The sequence below is a fragment of the Taudactylus pleione genome, unplaced genomic scaffold, assembly GCF_031769625.1.
Source record: "Taudactylus pleione unplaced genomic scaffold, aTauple2 ptg000050l, whole genome shotgun sequence".
NCBI lineage: Eukaryota > Metazoa > Chordata > Amphibia > Anura > Myobatrachidae > Taudactylus > Taudactylus pleione.
Window position 1 is genome coordinate 1098952 of NW_028284452.1, and position 14226 is coordinate 1113177.

Sequence of the window (14226 nt, forward strand, 5' to 3'; positions counted from 1 at the left end):
TGGTTATCACATTCGCCTCAGACGCGAAAGGTCCCCAGTTTGAAAGTGGGCAGAAGCATACTTCTACTTTATGATTTTATGAGGATACTGTTACTATGGGTCTTCCAGGTTCAATACTTTTCCATCCCCGCAGAGGCAGTTTCTGTAGTGTAGTGGTTATCACGTTCGCCTCACAAGCAAAAAGTCCCCAGTTCGAAACTGGGCAGAAACATACTTCTACGTTATGATTTTAAGAGTATTCTGTTACTATGGCTCTTCCAGGTGCAATACTTTTCTGTCCCCACAGAGGCAGTTTCTGTGGTGTAGTGGTTATCACATTCGCCTAACACGCGAAAGGTCCCCAGTTTGAAAGTGGGCAAAAACATACTTTTACTTTATGATTTTATGAGGATTCTTTTACTATGGGTCTTCCAGGTTCAATACTTTTCTGTCCCCGCAGAGGCAGTTTCTGTAGTGTAGTGGTTATCACGTTCGCCTCACACGCGAAAGGTCCCCAGTTTGAAAGTGGGCAGAAACATACTTTTTCTTTCAATACTTTTCCATCTCCGCAGAGACAGATTCTGTAGGGCAGTGGTTATCACGTTTGCCTAACACGCGGAAGGTACCCAGTTTGAAACAGGGCAGAAACTTTTTTATTTATTTATGATTTTAGGATTTTTCTGTTACTATTAGCAGAAAATTTTTTTTTGAAAGCCCATATGCAAATTGCCCTTCCGAGTTTAATTCTTTTCAGTTCTCCAAGAGGCAGTTTTTGTAGTGTAGTGGTTATCATATTCATCTCATATGCGAAAAGGTCCTCAGTTTGAAAGTAGGCAGAAACATACTTTTACTTTATGATTTTATTAGTATTCTGTTACTATGGCTCTTCCAGGTTCAATACTTTTCCGTTGGCACAGACGCAGTTTCTTTAGTGTAGTGGTTATCACGTTCACCTAACACGCAAAAAGTTCCCAGTTTGAAACTGGGCAGAAATTTATATTTTATTCAGGATTTTTCTGTTACTATTAGTAGAAAAAATAATTTTGGAAGCCCATATGCAAATTGCACTTCCAAGTTTAATTCTTTTCCATTCCCCAAGAGGCAGTTATTGTAGTGTAGAGGTTATCACATTCATCTCATATGCGAAAGGTCCTCAGTTTGAAAGTGGGCAGAAACATACTTTTACTTTATGATTTTATGAGGATTCTGTTACTATGGATCTTCCAGATTCAATACTTTTCCATCCTCGCAGAGGTAGTTTCTGTAGTGTAGTGGTTATCACGTTCGCCTCGCACGCGGAAGGTCCCCAGTTTGAAACAGGGCTGAAACTTTTTTTTTATTTATGATTTTAGGATTTTTCTGTTACTATTAGCAGAAAAAATATTTTTGAAAGCCCATATGCAAATTGCCCTTCCGAGTTTAATTCTTTTCAGTTCTCCAAGAGGCAGTTTTTATAGTGTAGTGGTTATCATAATCGCCTAACACGCGAAAGGTCCCCAGTTTGAAAGTGGGCAGAAACATACTTTTACTTTCAATACTTTTCCGTCCCCGCAGAGGCAGTCTCTGTAGTGTAGTGGTTATCACGTTCGCCTAACACGCGAAAGGTCCCCAGTTTGAAGCTGGGCAGAAACTTTTTTTTTATTTATGATTTTAGGATTTTTCTGTTACTATTAGCAGAAAAAATATTTTTGAAAGCCCATATGCAAATTGCACTTCCGAGTTTAATTCTTTTCAGTTCTCAAAGAGGCAGTTTTTGTAGTGTAATAGTTATCATATTCATATCATATGCGAAAGGTCCTCAGTTTGAAAGTAGGCAGAAACATACTTTTACATTATGATTTTATTAGTATTCTGTTACTATGGCTCTTGCAGGTTAAATACTTTTCCGTTGGCACAGACGCAGTTTCTGTAGTGTAGTGGTTATCACGTTCTCCTAACACTCAAAAAGTTCCCAGTTTGAAACTGGGCAGAAAATTTCTTTTTATTTAGGATTTTTCTGTTACTAGTAGCAGAAAAAATATTTTTGAAAGCCCATATGCAAATTGCACTTCCAGGTTTAATTCTTTTCCATTCCCCAAGAGGCAGTTTCTGTAGTGTAGTGGTTATCATGTTCATCTCATATGCGAAAGATCCTCAGTTTGAAAGTGGGGCAGAAACATACTTTTACATTTTGATTTTAAGAGTATTCTGTTACTATGGCTCTTCCAGGTTCAACACTTTGCCACTCCACAAGAGGCTGTTTCTGTAGTGTAGTGGTTATCACGTTCGCCTATCACGCGAAAGGTCCCATGTTTGAAACTGGGCAGAAATTTATTTTTTATTCAGGATTTTTCTGTTACTATTAGTAGAAAAAATAATTTTGGAAGCCCATATGCAAATTGCACTTCCAAGTTTAATTCTTTTCCGTTCCCCAAGAGGCAGTTATTGTAGTGTAGTGGTTATCACATTCATTTCATAAGCGAAAGGTCCTCAGTTTGAAAGTGGGCAGAAACATACATTTAGTTTATGATTTTATGAGGATTCTGTTACTATGGGTCTTCCAGATTCAATACTTTTCCGTCCTCCCAGAGGTAGTTTCTGTAGTGTAGTGGTTATCACGTTCGCCTCACACGTAAAAGGTCCCCAGTTCGAAACTGGGCAGAAACATACTTTTATGTTATGATTTTAAGAGTATTCTGTTACTATGGCTCTTCCAGGTGCAACACTTTTCCGTCCCCACAGAGGCAGTTTCTGTAGTGTAGTGGTTATCACGTTTGCCTAACACACAAAAGGTCCCCAGTTTGAAAGTGGGCAAAAACATACTTTTACTTTATGATTTTATGAGGATTCTGTTACTATGGATCTTCCAGGTTCAATATTTTTCCTTCTGCAAAGGTGCAGTTTCTGTAGTGTAGTGGTTATCACATTCGCCTAACCTGTGAAAGGTCCCCAGTTCGAAACTGGGCAGCAACATTTTTATGATTTTAGGTTTTTTCTGTTACTAGTAGCATAAAAAATATTTTTGAAAGCCCATATGCAAATTGCACTTCCAAGTTTAACTCTTTTCTGTTCCCCAAGAGGCAGTTTTTGTAGTGTAGTGGTTATCACATTCTTCTCTTATGCGAAAGGTCCTCAGTTTGAAAGTAGGCAGAAACATACTTTTACTTTATGATTTTATAAGTATTCTGTTACTATGGCTCTTCCAGGTTCAATACTTTTCCGTCCCCACAGAGGCAGTTTCTGTAGTGTAGTGGTTATCACAATCGCCTAACACGCGAAAGGTCCCCAGTTTGAATGTGGGCAGAAACATACTTTTACTTTCAATACTTTTCCATCCTCGCAGAGGCAGTCTCTGTAGTGTAGTGGTTATCACGTTCGCCTAACACGCGAAAGGTCCCCAGTTTGAAGCTGGGCAGAAACTTTTTTTTTATTTATGATTTTAGGATTTTTCTGTTACTATTAGCAGAAAAAATATTTTTGAAAGCCCATATGCAAATTGCACTTCCGAGTTTAATTCTTTTCAGTTCTCCAAGAGGCAGTTTTAGTAGTGTAGTGGTTATCATATTCATCTCCTATGCGAAAGGTCCTCAGTTTGAAAGTAGGCAGAAACATACTTTTACTTTATGATTTTATTAGTATTCTATTACTATGGCTCTTCCAGGTTCAATACTTTTCCATTGGCACAGACGCAGTTTCTGTAGTGTAGTAGTTATCACGTTCACCTAACACGCAAAAAGTTCCCAGTTTGAAACTGGGCAGAAAATTTCTTTTTATTTAGGATTTTTCTGTTACTATTAGCAGAAAAAATATTTTTGAAAGCCCATATGCAAATTGCACTTCCAGGTTTAATTCTTTTCCATTCCCCAAGAGGCAGTTTCTGTAGTGTAGTGGTTATCACGTTCATCTCTTATGCGAAAGGTCCTCAGTTTGAAAGTGGGCAGAAACATACTTTTACTTTATGATTTTTTGAGGATTCTGTTACTATGGGTCTTCCAGGTTCAATATTTTTCCATCCTTGCAGAGGCAGTTTCTGTAGTGTAGTGGTTATCACGTTATCCTCACACGCGAAAGGTCCCCAGTTCGAAACTGGGCAGAAACATACTTTTACGTTATGATTTTAAGAGTATTCTGTTACTATGGCTCTTCCAGGTTCAATACTTTTCCGTACCCACAGAGACAGTTTCTGTAGTGTAGTGGTTATCACATTCGCCTCAGACGCGAAAGGTCCCCCGTTTGAAAGTGGGCTGAAACATACTTTTACTTTATGATTTTATGAGGATACTGTTACTATGGGTCTTCCAGGTTCAATACTTTTCCATCCCCGCAGAGGCAGTTTCTGTAGTGTAGTGGTTATCACGTTCGCCTCACACGCGAAAAGTCCCCAGTTCGAAACTGGGCAGAAACATACTTTTACATTAAGATTTTAAGAGTATTCTGTTACTATGGCTCTTCCAGGTGCAATACTTTTCCGTCCCCACAGAGGAAGTTTCTGTGGTGTAGTGGTTATCACATTCGCCTAACACGCGAAAGGTCCCCAGTTTGAAAGTGGGCAAAAACATATTTTTACTTTATGATTTTATGAGGATTCTTTTACTATGGGTCTTCCAGGTTCAATACTTTTCTGTCCCCGCAGAGGCAGTTTCTGTTGTGTAGTGGTTATCATGTTCGCCTCACACGCGAAAGGTCCCCAGTTTGAAAGTGGGCAGAAACATACTTTTACTTTCAATACTTTTCCATCTCCGCAGAGACAGATTCTGTAGGGTAGTGGTTATCACGTTTGCCTAACACGCGGAAGATCCCCAGTTTGAAACTGGGCAGAAACTTTTTTTTTATTTATGATTTTAGGATTTTTCTGTTACTATTAGCAGAAAAAATATTTTTGAAAGCCCATATGCAAATTGCCCTTCCGAGTTTAATTCTTTTCAGTTCTCCAAGAGGAAGTTTTTGTAGTGTAGTGGTTATCATATTCATCTCATATGCGAAAGGTCCTCAGTTTGAAAGTAGGCAGAAACATACTTTTACTTTATGATTTTATTAGTATTCTATTACTATGGCTCTTCCAGGTTCAATACTTTTCCGTTGGCACAGACGCAGTTTCTGTAGTGTAGTGGTTATCACGTTCACTTAACACGCAAAAAGTTCCCAGTTTGAAACTGGGCAGAAAATTTGTTTTTATTTAGGATTTTTCTGTTACTATTAGCAGAAAAAATATTTTTGAAAGCCCATATGCAAATTGCACTTCCAGGTTTAATTCTTTTCCATTCCCCAAGAGGCAGTTTCTGTAGTGTAGTGGTTATCATGTTCATCTCATATGCGAAAGATCCTCAGTTTGAAAGTGGGGCAGAAACATAATTTTACTTTATGATTTTATGAGTATTCTGTTACTATGGGTCTTCCAGATTCAATACTTTTCCATCCTCGCAGAGGTAGTTTCTGTAGTGTAGTGGTTATCACGTTCACCTCACACGCAATAGGTCTCCAGTTCGAAACTGGGCAGAAACATACTTTTACGTTATGATTTTAAGAGTATTCTGTTACTATGGCTCTTCCAGGTTCAATACTTTCTGTCCCCAAAGAGGCAGTTTCTGTAGTGTAGTGGTTATCACATTCGCCTAACACACAAAAGGTCCCCAGTTTGAAAGTGGGCAGAAACATACTTTTACTTTATGATTTTATGAGGATTCTGTTACTATGGGTCTTCCAGATTCAATACTTTTCCGTCCTCTCAGAGGTAGTTTCTGTAGTGTAGTGGTTATCACGTTCGCCTCACACGCGAAAGGTCCCCAGTTCGAAACTGGGCAGAAACATACTTTTATGTTATGATTTTAAGAGTATTCTGTTACTATGGCTCTTCCAGGTGCAATACTTTTCCGTCCTCACAGAGGCAGTATCTGTAGTGTAGTGGTTATCACGTTTGCCTCACAACCAAAAGGTCTCCAGTTCAAAACTGGGCAGAAACATACTTTTACGTTATGATTTTAAGAGAATTCTGTTACTATGGCTCTTCCATGTTCAATACTTTCCATCCCCACAGAGGCAGTTTCTGTAGTGTAGTGGTTATCACATTTGCCTAACACACAAAAGGTCCCCAGTTTGAAAGTGGGCAAAAACATACTTTTACTTTATGATTTTATTAGTAATCTGTTACTATGGCTCTTCCAGGTTCAATACTTTTCCGTCCCCACAGAGGCAGTTTCTGTAGTGTAGTGGTTATCACAATCGCATAACACGCGAAAGGTCCCCAGTTTGAAAGTGGGCAGAAACATACTTTTACTTTCAACACTTTTCCATCCCCACAGAGGCAGTCTCTGTAGTGTAGTGGTTATCACGTTCGCCTAACACGCGAAAAGTCCCCAGTTTGAAGCTGGGCAGAAACTTTTTTTTTATTTATGATTTTAGGATTTTTCTGTTACTATTAGCAGAAAAAATATTTTTGAAAGCCCATATGCAAATTGCACTTCCGAATTTAATTCTTTTCAGTTCTCCAAGAGGCAGTTTTTGTAGTGTAGTGGTTATCATATTCATCTCATATGCGAAAGGTCCTCAGTTTGAAAGGAGGCAGAAACATACTTTTACATTATGATTTTATTAGTATTCTGTTACTATAGCTCTTCCAGGTTCAATACTTTTCCGTTGGCACAGACGCAGTTTCTGTAGTGTAGTGGTTATCACGTTAGCCTAACACTCAAAAAGTTCCCATTTGAAACTGGGCAGAAACTTTCTTTTTATTTAGGATTTTTCAGTTACTATTAGCAGAAAAAATATTTTTGAAAGCCCATATGCAAATTGCACTTCCAGGTTTAATTCTTTTCCATTCCCCAAGAAGCAGTTTCTGTAGTGTAGTGGTTATCAAGTTCATCTCATATGCGAAAGATCCTCAGTTTGAAAGTGGGGGAGAAACATACTTTTACATTTTGATTTTAAGAGTATTCTGTTACTATGGCTCTTCCAGGTTCAATACTTTGCCTCTCCACAAGAGGCTGTTTCTGTAGTGTAGTGGTTATCACGTTCGCCTAACACGCGAAAGGTCCCCTGTTTGAAACTGGGCAGAAATTTATTTTTTATTCAGGATTTTTCTGTTACTATTAGTAGAAAAAATAATTTTGGAAGCCCATATGCAAATTGCACTTCCAAGTTTAATTCTTTTCCGTTCCCCAAGAGGCAGTTATTGTAGTGTAGTGGTTATCACATTCATCTCATATGCGAAAGGTCCTCAATTTGAAAGTGGGCAGAAACATACTTTTACTTTATGATTTTATGAGGATTCTGTTACTATGGGTCTTCCAGATTCAATACTTTTCCGTCCTCGCAGAGCTAGTTTCTGTAGTGTAGTGGATATCACGTTTGCCTCACACGCGAAAGGTCCCCAGTTCGAAACTGGGCAGAAACATACTTTTATGTTATGATTTTAAGAGTATTCTGTTACTATGGCTCTTCCAGGTGCAATACTTTTCCGTCCTCACAGAGGCAGTTTCTGTAGTGTAGTGGTTATCACGTTTGCCTCACACGCAAAAGGTCTCCAGTTCAAAACTGGGCAGAAACATACTTTTACGTTATGATTTTAGGAGTATTCTGTTACTATGGCTTTTCCAGGTTCAATACTTTCCATCCCCACAGAGGCAGTTTCTGTAGTTTAGTGGTTATCACATTTGCCTAACACACAAAAGGTCCCCAGTTTGAAAGTGGGCAAAAACATACTTTTACTTTATGATTTTATTAGTATTCTGTTACTATGGCTCTTCCAGGTTCAATACTTTTCCGTACCCACAGAGGCAGTTTCTGTAGTGTAGTGGTTATCACAATCGCATAACACGCGAAAGGTCCCCAGTTTGAAAGTGGGCAGAAACATACTTTTACTTTCAATACTTTTCCACCCCCACAGAGGCAGTCTCTGTAGTGTAGTGGTTATCACGTTCGCCTAACACGCGAAAGGTCCCCAGTTTGAAGCTGGGCAGAAACTTTTTTTTTATTTATGATTTTAGGATTTTTCTGTTACTATTAGCAGAAAAAATATTTTTGAAAGCCCATATGCAAATTGCACTTCCAAGTTTAATTCTTTTCAGTTCTCCAAGAGGCAGTTTTTGTAGTGTAGTGGTTATCATATTCATCTCATATGCAAAAGGTCCTCAGTTTGAAAGTAGGCAGAAACATACTTTTACATTATGATTTTATTAGTATTCTGTTACTATGGCTCTTCCAGGTTCAATACTTTTCCGTTGGCACAGACGCAGTTTCTGTAGTGTAGTGGTTATCACGTTAGCCTAACACTCAAAAAGTTCCCAGTTTGAAACTGGGCAGAAAATTTCTTTTTATTTAGGATTTTTCAGTTACTATTAGCAGAAAAAATATTTTTGAAAGCCCATATGCAAATTGCACTTCCAGGTTTAATTCTTTTCCAATCCCCAAGAGGCAGTTTCTGTAGTGTAGTGGTTATCAAGTTCATCTCATATGCGAAAGATCCTCAGTTTGAAAGTGGGGCAGAAACATACTTTTACATTTTGATTTTAAGAGTATTCTGTTACTATGGCTCTTCCAGGTTCAATACTTTGCCACTCCACAAGAGGCTGTTTCTGTAGTGTAGTGGTTATCACGTTCGCCTAACACGCGAAAGGTCCCCTGTTTGAAACTGGGCAGAAATTTATTTTTTATTCACGATTTTTCTGTTACTATTAGTAGAAAAAATAATTTTGGAAGCCCATATGCAAATTGCACTTCCAAGTTTAATTCTTTTCCGTTCCCCAAGAGGCAGTTATTGTAGTGTAGTGGTTATCACATTCATCTCATATGCGAAAGGTCCTCAGTTTGAAAGTGGGCAGAAACATACTTTTACTTTATGATTTTATGAGTATTCTGTTACTATGAGTCTTCCAGATTCAATACTTTTTCGTCCTCCCAGAGGTAGTTTCAGTAGTGTAGTGGTTATCACGTTCGCCTCACACGCGAAAGGTCCCCAGTTCGAAACTGGGCAGAAACATACTATTATGTTATGATTTTAAGAGTATTCTGTTACTATGGCTCTTCCAGGTGCAATATTTTTCCGTCCTCGCAGAGGCAGTTTCTGTAGTGTAGTGGTTATCACGTTTGCCTCACACGCAAAAGGTCTCCATTTCGAAACTGGGCAGAAACATACTTTTACGTTATGATTTTAAGAGTATTCTGTTACTATGGCTCTTCCAGGTTCAATACTTTCCGTCCCCACAGAGGCAGTTTCTGTAGTGTAGTGGTTATCACATTCGCCTAACACGCGAAAGGTCCCCAGTTCGAAACTGGGCAGAAATTTTTTTATTATTTATGATTTTAGGATTTTTCTGTTACTAGTAGCATAAAAAATATTTTTGAAAGCCCATATGCAAATTGCACTTCCAAGTTTAACTCTTTTCCGTTCCCCAAGAGGCAGTTTTTGTAGTGTAGTGGTTATCACATTCATCTCATATGCGAAAGGTCCTCAGTTTGAAAGTAGGCAGAAACATACTTTTACTTTATGATTTTATTAGTATTCTGTTACTATGGCTCTTCCAGGTTCAATACTTTTCCGTCCCCACAGAGGCAGTTTCTGTAGTGTAGTGGTTATCACAATCGCCTAACACGCGAAAGGTCCCCAGTTTGAAAGTGGGCAGAAACATACTTTTACTTTCAATACTTTTCCGTCCCCGCAGAGGCACTCTCTGTAGTGTAGTGGATATCACATTTGCCTAACACGCGAAAGGTCCCCAGTTTGAAGCTGGGCAGAAACTATTTTTTTATTTATGATTTTAGGATTTTTCTGTTACTATTACCAGAAAAAATATTTTTGAAAGCCCATATGCAAATTGCACTTCCGAGTTTAATTCTTTTCAGTTCTCCAAGACGCAGTTTTTGTAGTGTAGTGGTTATCATATTCATCTCATATGCGAAAGGTCCTCAGTTTGAAAGTAGGCAGAAACATACTTTTACATTATGATTTTATTAGTATTCTGTTACTATGGCTCTTCCAGGTTCAATACTTTTCCGTTGACACAGACGCAGTTTCTGTAGTGTAGTGGTTATCACGTTCGCCTAACACTCAAAAAGTTCCCAGTTTGAAACTGGGCAGAAAATTTCTTTTTATTTAGGATTTTTCTGTTACTATTAGCAGAAAAAATATTTTTGAAAGCCCATATGCAAATTGCACTTCCAGGTTTAATTCTTTTCCATTCCCCAAGAGGCAGTTTCTGTAGTGTAGTGGTTATCACGTTCATCTCATATGCGAAAGGTCCTCAGGTTGAAAGTGGGCAGAAACATACTTTTACTTTATGATTTTTTGAGGATTCTGTTACTATGGGTCTTCCAGGTTCAATATTTTTCCATCCTTGCAGAGGCAGTTTCTGTAGTGTAGTGGTTATCACGTTCGCCTCACACGTGAAAGGTCCCCAGTTTGAAACTGGGCAGAAACATACTTTTACGTTATGATTTTAAGAGTATTCTGTTACTATGGCTCTTCCAGGTTCAATACTTTTCCGTACCCACAGAGACAGTTTCTGTAGTGTAGTGGTTATCACATTCGCCTCAGACGCGAAAGGTCCCCCGTTTGAAAGTGGGCAGAAACATACTTTTACTTTATGATTTTATGAGGATACTATTACTATGGGTCTTTCAGGTTCAATACTTTTCCATCCCCGCAGAGGCAGTTTCTGTAGTGTAGTGGTTATCACGTTCGCCTAACACTCAAAAAGTTCCCAGTTTGAAACTGGGCAGAAAATTTCTTTTTATTTAGGATTTTTCTGTTACTATTAGCAGAAAAAATATTTTTGAAAGCCCATATGCAAATTGCACTTCCAGGTTTAATTCTTTTCCATTCCCCAAGAGGCAGTTTCTGTAGTGTAGTGGTTATCATGTTCATCTCATATGCGAAAGATCCTCAGTTTGAAAGTGGGGCAGAAACATACTTTTACTTTATGATTTTATGAGGATTCTGTTACTATGGGTCTTCCAGATTCAATACTTTTCCGTCCTCGCAGAGGTAGTTTCTGTAGTGTAGTGGTTATCACGTTCACCTCACACGCGAAAGGTCCCCAGTTCGAAACTGGGCAGACACATACTTTTATGTTATGATTTTAAGAGTATTCTGTTACTATGGCTCTTCCAGGTGCAATACTTTTCCGTCCTCGCAGAGGCAGTTTCTGTAGTGTAGTGGTTATCACGTTTGCCTCACACGCAATAGGTCTCCAGTTCGAAACTGGGCAGAAACATACTTTTACGTTATGATTTTAAGAGTATTCTGTTACTATGGCTCTTCCAGGGTCAATACTTTCTGTCCCCACAGAGGCAGTTTCTGTAGTGTAGTGGTTATCACATTCGCCTAACACACAAAAGGTCCCCAGTTTGAAAGTGGGCAGAAACATACTTTTACTTTATGATTTTATGAGGATTCTGTTACTATGGGTCTTCCAGATTCAATACTTTTCCGTCCTCTCAGAGGTAGTTTCTGTAGTGTAGTGGTTATCACGTTCGCCTCACACGCGAAAGGTCCCCTGTTCGAAACTGGGCAGAAACATACTTTTATGTTATGATTTTAAGAGTATTCTGTTACTATGGCTCTTCCAGGTGCAATACTTTTCCGTCCTCACAGAGGCAGTTTCTGTAGTGTAGTGGTTATCACATTTGCCTAACACACAAAAGGTCCCCAGTTTGAAAGTGGGCAAAAACATACTTTAACTTTATGATTTTATTAGTATTCTGTTACTATGGCTCTTCCAGGTTCAATACTTTTCCGTCCCCACAGAGGCAGTTTCTGTAGTGTAGTGGTTATCACAATCGCATAACACGCGAAAGGTCCCCAGTTTGAAAGTGGGCAGAAACATACTTTTACTTTCAACACTTTTCCATCCCCACAGAGGCAGTCTCTGTAGTGTAGTGGTTATCACGTTTGCCTAACACGCGAAAAGTCCCCAGTTTGAAGCTGGGCAGAAACTTTTTTTTTATTTATGATTTTAGGATTTTTCTGTTACTATTAGCAGAAAAAATATTTTTGAAAGCCCATATGCAAATTGCACTTCCGAGTTTAATTCTTTTCAGTTCTCCAAGAGGCAGTTTTTGTAGTGTAGTGGTTATCATATTCATCTCATATGCGAAAGGTCCTCAGTTTGAAAGTAGGCAGAAACATACTTTTACATTATGATTTTATTAGTATTCTGTTACTATGGCTCTTCCAGGTTCAATACTTTTCCGTTGGCACAGACGCAGTTTCTGTAGTGTAGTGGTTATCACGTTAGCCTAACACTCAAAAAGTTCCCATTTGAAACTGGGCAGAAACTTTATTTTTATTTAGGATTTTTCAGTTACTATTAGCAGAAAAAATATTTTTGAAAGCCCATATGCAAATTGCACTTCCAGGTTTAATTCTTTTCCATTCCCCAAGAAGCAGTTTCTGTAGTGTAGTGGTTATCAAGTTCATCTCATATGCGAAAGATCCTCAGTTTGAAAGTGGGGGAGAAACATACTTTTACATTTTGATTTTAAGAGTATTCTGTTACTATGGCTCTTCCAGGTTCAATACTTTGCCTCTCCACAAGAGGCTGTTTCTGTAGTGTAGTGGTTATCACGTTCGCCTAACACGCGAAAGGTCCCCTGTTTGAAACTGGGCAGAAATTTATTTTTTATTCAGGATTTTTCTGTTACTATTAGTAGAAAAAATAATTTTGGAAGCCCATATGCAAATTGCACTTCCAAGTTTAATTCTTTTCCTTTCCCCAAGAGGCAGTTATTGTAGTGTAGTGGTTATCACATTCATCTCATATGCGAAAGGTCCTCAATTTGAAAGTGGGCAGAAACATACTTTTACTTTATGATTTTATGAGGATTCTGTTACTATGGGTCTTCCAGATTCAATACTTTTCCATCCTCGCAGAGCTAGTTTCTGTAGTGTAGTGGTTATCACGTTCGCCTCACACGCGAAAGGTCCCCAGTTCGAAACTGGGCAGAAACATACTTTTATGTTATGATTTTAAGAGTATTCTGTTACTATGGCTCTTCCAGGTGCAATACTTTTCCGTCCTCACAGAGGCAGTTTCTGTAGTGTAGTGGTTATCACGTTTGCCTCACACGCAAAAGGTCTCCAGTTCAAAACTGGGCAGAAACATACTTTTACGTTATGATTTTAGGAGTATTCTGTTACTATGGCTTTTCCAGGTTCAATACTTTCCATCCCCACAGAGGCAGTTTCTGTAGTTTAGTGGTTATCACATTTGCCTAACACACAAAAGGTCCCCAGTTTGAAAGTGGGCAAAAACATACTTTTACTTTATGATTTTATTAGTATTCTGTTACTATGGCTCTTCCAGGTTCAATACTTTTCCGTACCCACAGAGGCAGTTTCTGTAGTGTAGTGGTTATCACAATCGCATAACACGCGAAAGGTCCCCAGTTTGAAAGTGGGCAGAAACATACTTTTACTTTCAATACTTTTCCACCCCCACAGAGGCAGTCTCTGTAGTGTAGTGGTTATCACGTTCGCCTAACACGCGAAAGGTCCCCAGTTTGAAGCTGGGCAGAAACTTTTTATTTATTTATGATTTTAGGATTTTTCTGTTACTATTAGCAGAAAAAATATTTTTGAAAGCCCATATGCAAATTGCACTTCCAAGTTTAATTCTTTTCAGTTCTCCAAGAGGCAGTTTTTGTAGTGTAGTGGTTATCATATTCATCTCATATGCAAAAGGTCCTCAGTTTGAAAGTAGGCAGAAACATACTTTTACATTATGATTTTATTAGTATTCTGTTACTATGGCTCTTCCAGGTTCAATACTTTTCCGTTGGCACAGACGCAGTTTCTGTAGTGTAGTGGTTATCACGTTAGCCTAACACTCAAAAAGTTCCCAGTTTGATACTGGGCAGAAAATTTCTTTTTATTTAGGATTTTTCAGTTACTATTAGCAGAAAAAATATTTTTGAAAGCCCATATGCAAATTGCACTTCCAGGTTTAATTCTTTTCCATTCCCCAAGAGGCAGTTTCTGTAGTGTAGTGGTTATCAAGTTCATCTCATATGCGAAAGATCCTCAGTTTGAAAGTGGGGCAGAAACATACTTTTACATTTTGATTTTAAGAGTATTCTGTTACTATGGCTCTTCCAGGTTCAATACTTTGCCACTCCACAAGAGGCTGTTTCTGTAGTGTAGTGGTTATCACGTTCGCCTAACACGCGAAAGGTCCCCTGTTTGAAACTGGGCAGAAATTTATTTTTTATTCAGGATTTTTCTGTTATTATTAGTAGAAAAAATAATTTTGGAAGCCCATATGCAAATTGCACTTC

General features: G+C 38.5%; 16 non-coding genes across 16 annotated transcripts; all 16 read left to right on the forward strand.

Moving 5' to 3' along the window:
- The first annotated feature begins 138 nt into the window (after positions 1-138).
- TRNAV-CAC (transfer RNA valine (anticodon CAC)) lies at positions 139-211 on the forward strand. The gene has a single exon. It is a non-coding gene; the product is annotated as a tRNA-Val (tRNA).
- Positions 212-1538: 1327 nt separating this feature from the next.
- Positions 1539-1611, forward strand: TRNAV-AAC (transfer RNA valine (anticodon AAC)). Its single transcript has one exon. It is a non-coding gene; the product is annotated as a tRNA-Val (tRNA).
- A 941-nt stretch (positions 1612-2552) lies between these two features.
- Positions 2553-2625, forward strand: TRNAV-CAC (transfer RNA valine (anticodon CAC)). The gene has a single exon. It is a non-coding gene; the product is annotated as a tRNA-Val (tRNA).
- A 681-nt stretch (positions 2626-3306) lies between these two features.
- On the forward strand, positions 3307-3379 carry TRNAV-AAC (transfer RNA valine (anticodon AAC)). Its single transcript has one exon. It is a non-coding gene; the product is annotated as a tRNA-Val (tRNA).
- Positions 3380-4290: 911 nt separating this feature from the next.
- On the forward strand, positions 4291-4363 carry TRNAV-CAC (transfer RNA valine (anticodon CAC)). The gene has a single exon. It is a non-coding gene; the product is annotated as a tRNA-Val (tRNA).
- Positions 4364-5692: 1329 nt separating this feature from the next.
- Positions 5693-5765, forward strand: TRNAV-CAC (transfer RNA valine (anticodon CAC)). Its single transcript has one exon. It is a non-coding gene; the product is annotated as a tRNA-Val (tRNA).
- Positions 5766-7275: 1510 nt separating this feature from the next.
- TRNAV-CAC (transfer RNA valine (anticodon CAC)) lies at positions 7276-7348 on the forward strand. The gene has a single exon. It is a non-coding gene; the product is annotated as a tRNA-Val (tRNA).
- An 80-nt stretch (positions 7349-7428) lies between these two features.
- TRNAV-CAC (transfer RNA valine (anticodon CAC)) lies at positions 7429-7501 on the forward strand. Its single transcript has one exon. It is a non-coding gene; the product is annotated as a tRNA-Val (tRNA).
- A 344-nt stretch (positions 7502-7845) lies between these two features.
- TRNAV-AAC (transfer RNA valine (anticodon AAC)) lies at positions 7846-7918 on the forward strand. Its single transcript has one exon. It is a non-coding gene; the product is annotated as a tRNA-Val (tRNA).
- A 941-nt stretch (positions 7919-8859) lies between these two features.
- TRNAV-CAC (transfer RNA valine (anticodon CAC)) lies at positions 8860-8932 on the forward strand. Its single transcript has one exon. It is a non-coding gene; the product is annotated as a tRNA-Val (tRNA).
- Positions 8933-9164: 232 nt separating this feature from the next.
- On the forward strand, positions 9165-9237 carry TRNAV-AAC (transfer RNA valine (anticodon AAC)). The gene has a single exon. It is a non-coding gene; the product is annotated as a tRNA-Val (tRNA).
- Positions 9238-10297: 1060 nt separating this feature from the next.
- Positions 10298-10370, forward strand: TRNAV-CAC (transfer RNA valine (anticodon CAC)). Its single transcript has one exon. It is a non-coding gene; the product is annotated as a tRNA-Val (tRNA).
- A 1027-nt stretch (positions 10371-11397) lies between these two features.
- Positions 11398-11470, forward strand: TRNAV-CAC (transfer RNA valine (anticodon CAC)). Its single transcript has one exon. It is a non-coding gene; the product is annotated as a tRNA-Val (tRNA).
- Positions 11471-12828: 1358 nt separating this feature from the next.
- Positions 12829-12901, forward strand: TRNAV-CAC (transfer RNA valine (anticodon CAC)). Its single transcript has one exon. It is a non-coding gene; the product is annotated as a tRNA-Val (tRNA).
- An 80-nt stretch (positions 12902-12981) lies between these two features.
- Positions 12982-13054, forward strand: TRNAV-CAC (transfer RNA valine (anticodon CAC)). The gene has a single exon. It is a non-coding gene; the product is annotated as a tRNA-Val (tRNA).
- A 344-nt stretch (positions 13055-13398) lies between these two features.
- On the forward strand, positions 13399-13471 carry TRNAV-AAC (transfer RNA valine (anticodon AAC)). Its single transcript has one exon. It is a non-coding gene; the product is annotated as a tRNA-Val (tRNA).
- The last annotated feature ends 755 nt before the right edge of the window (positions 13472-14226 follow it).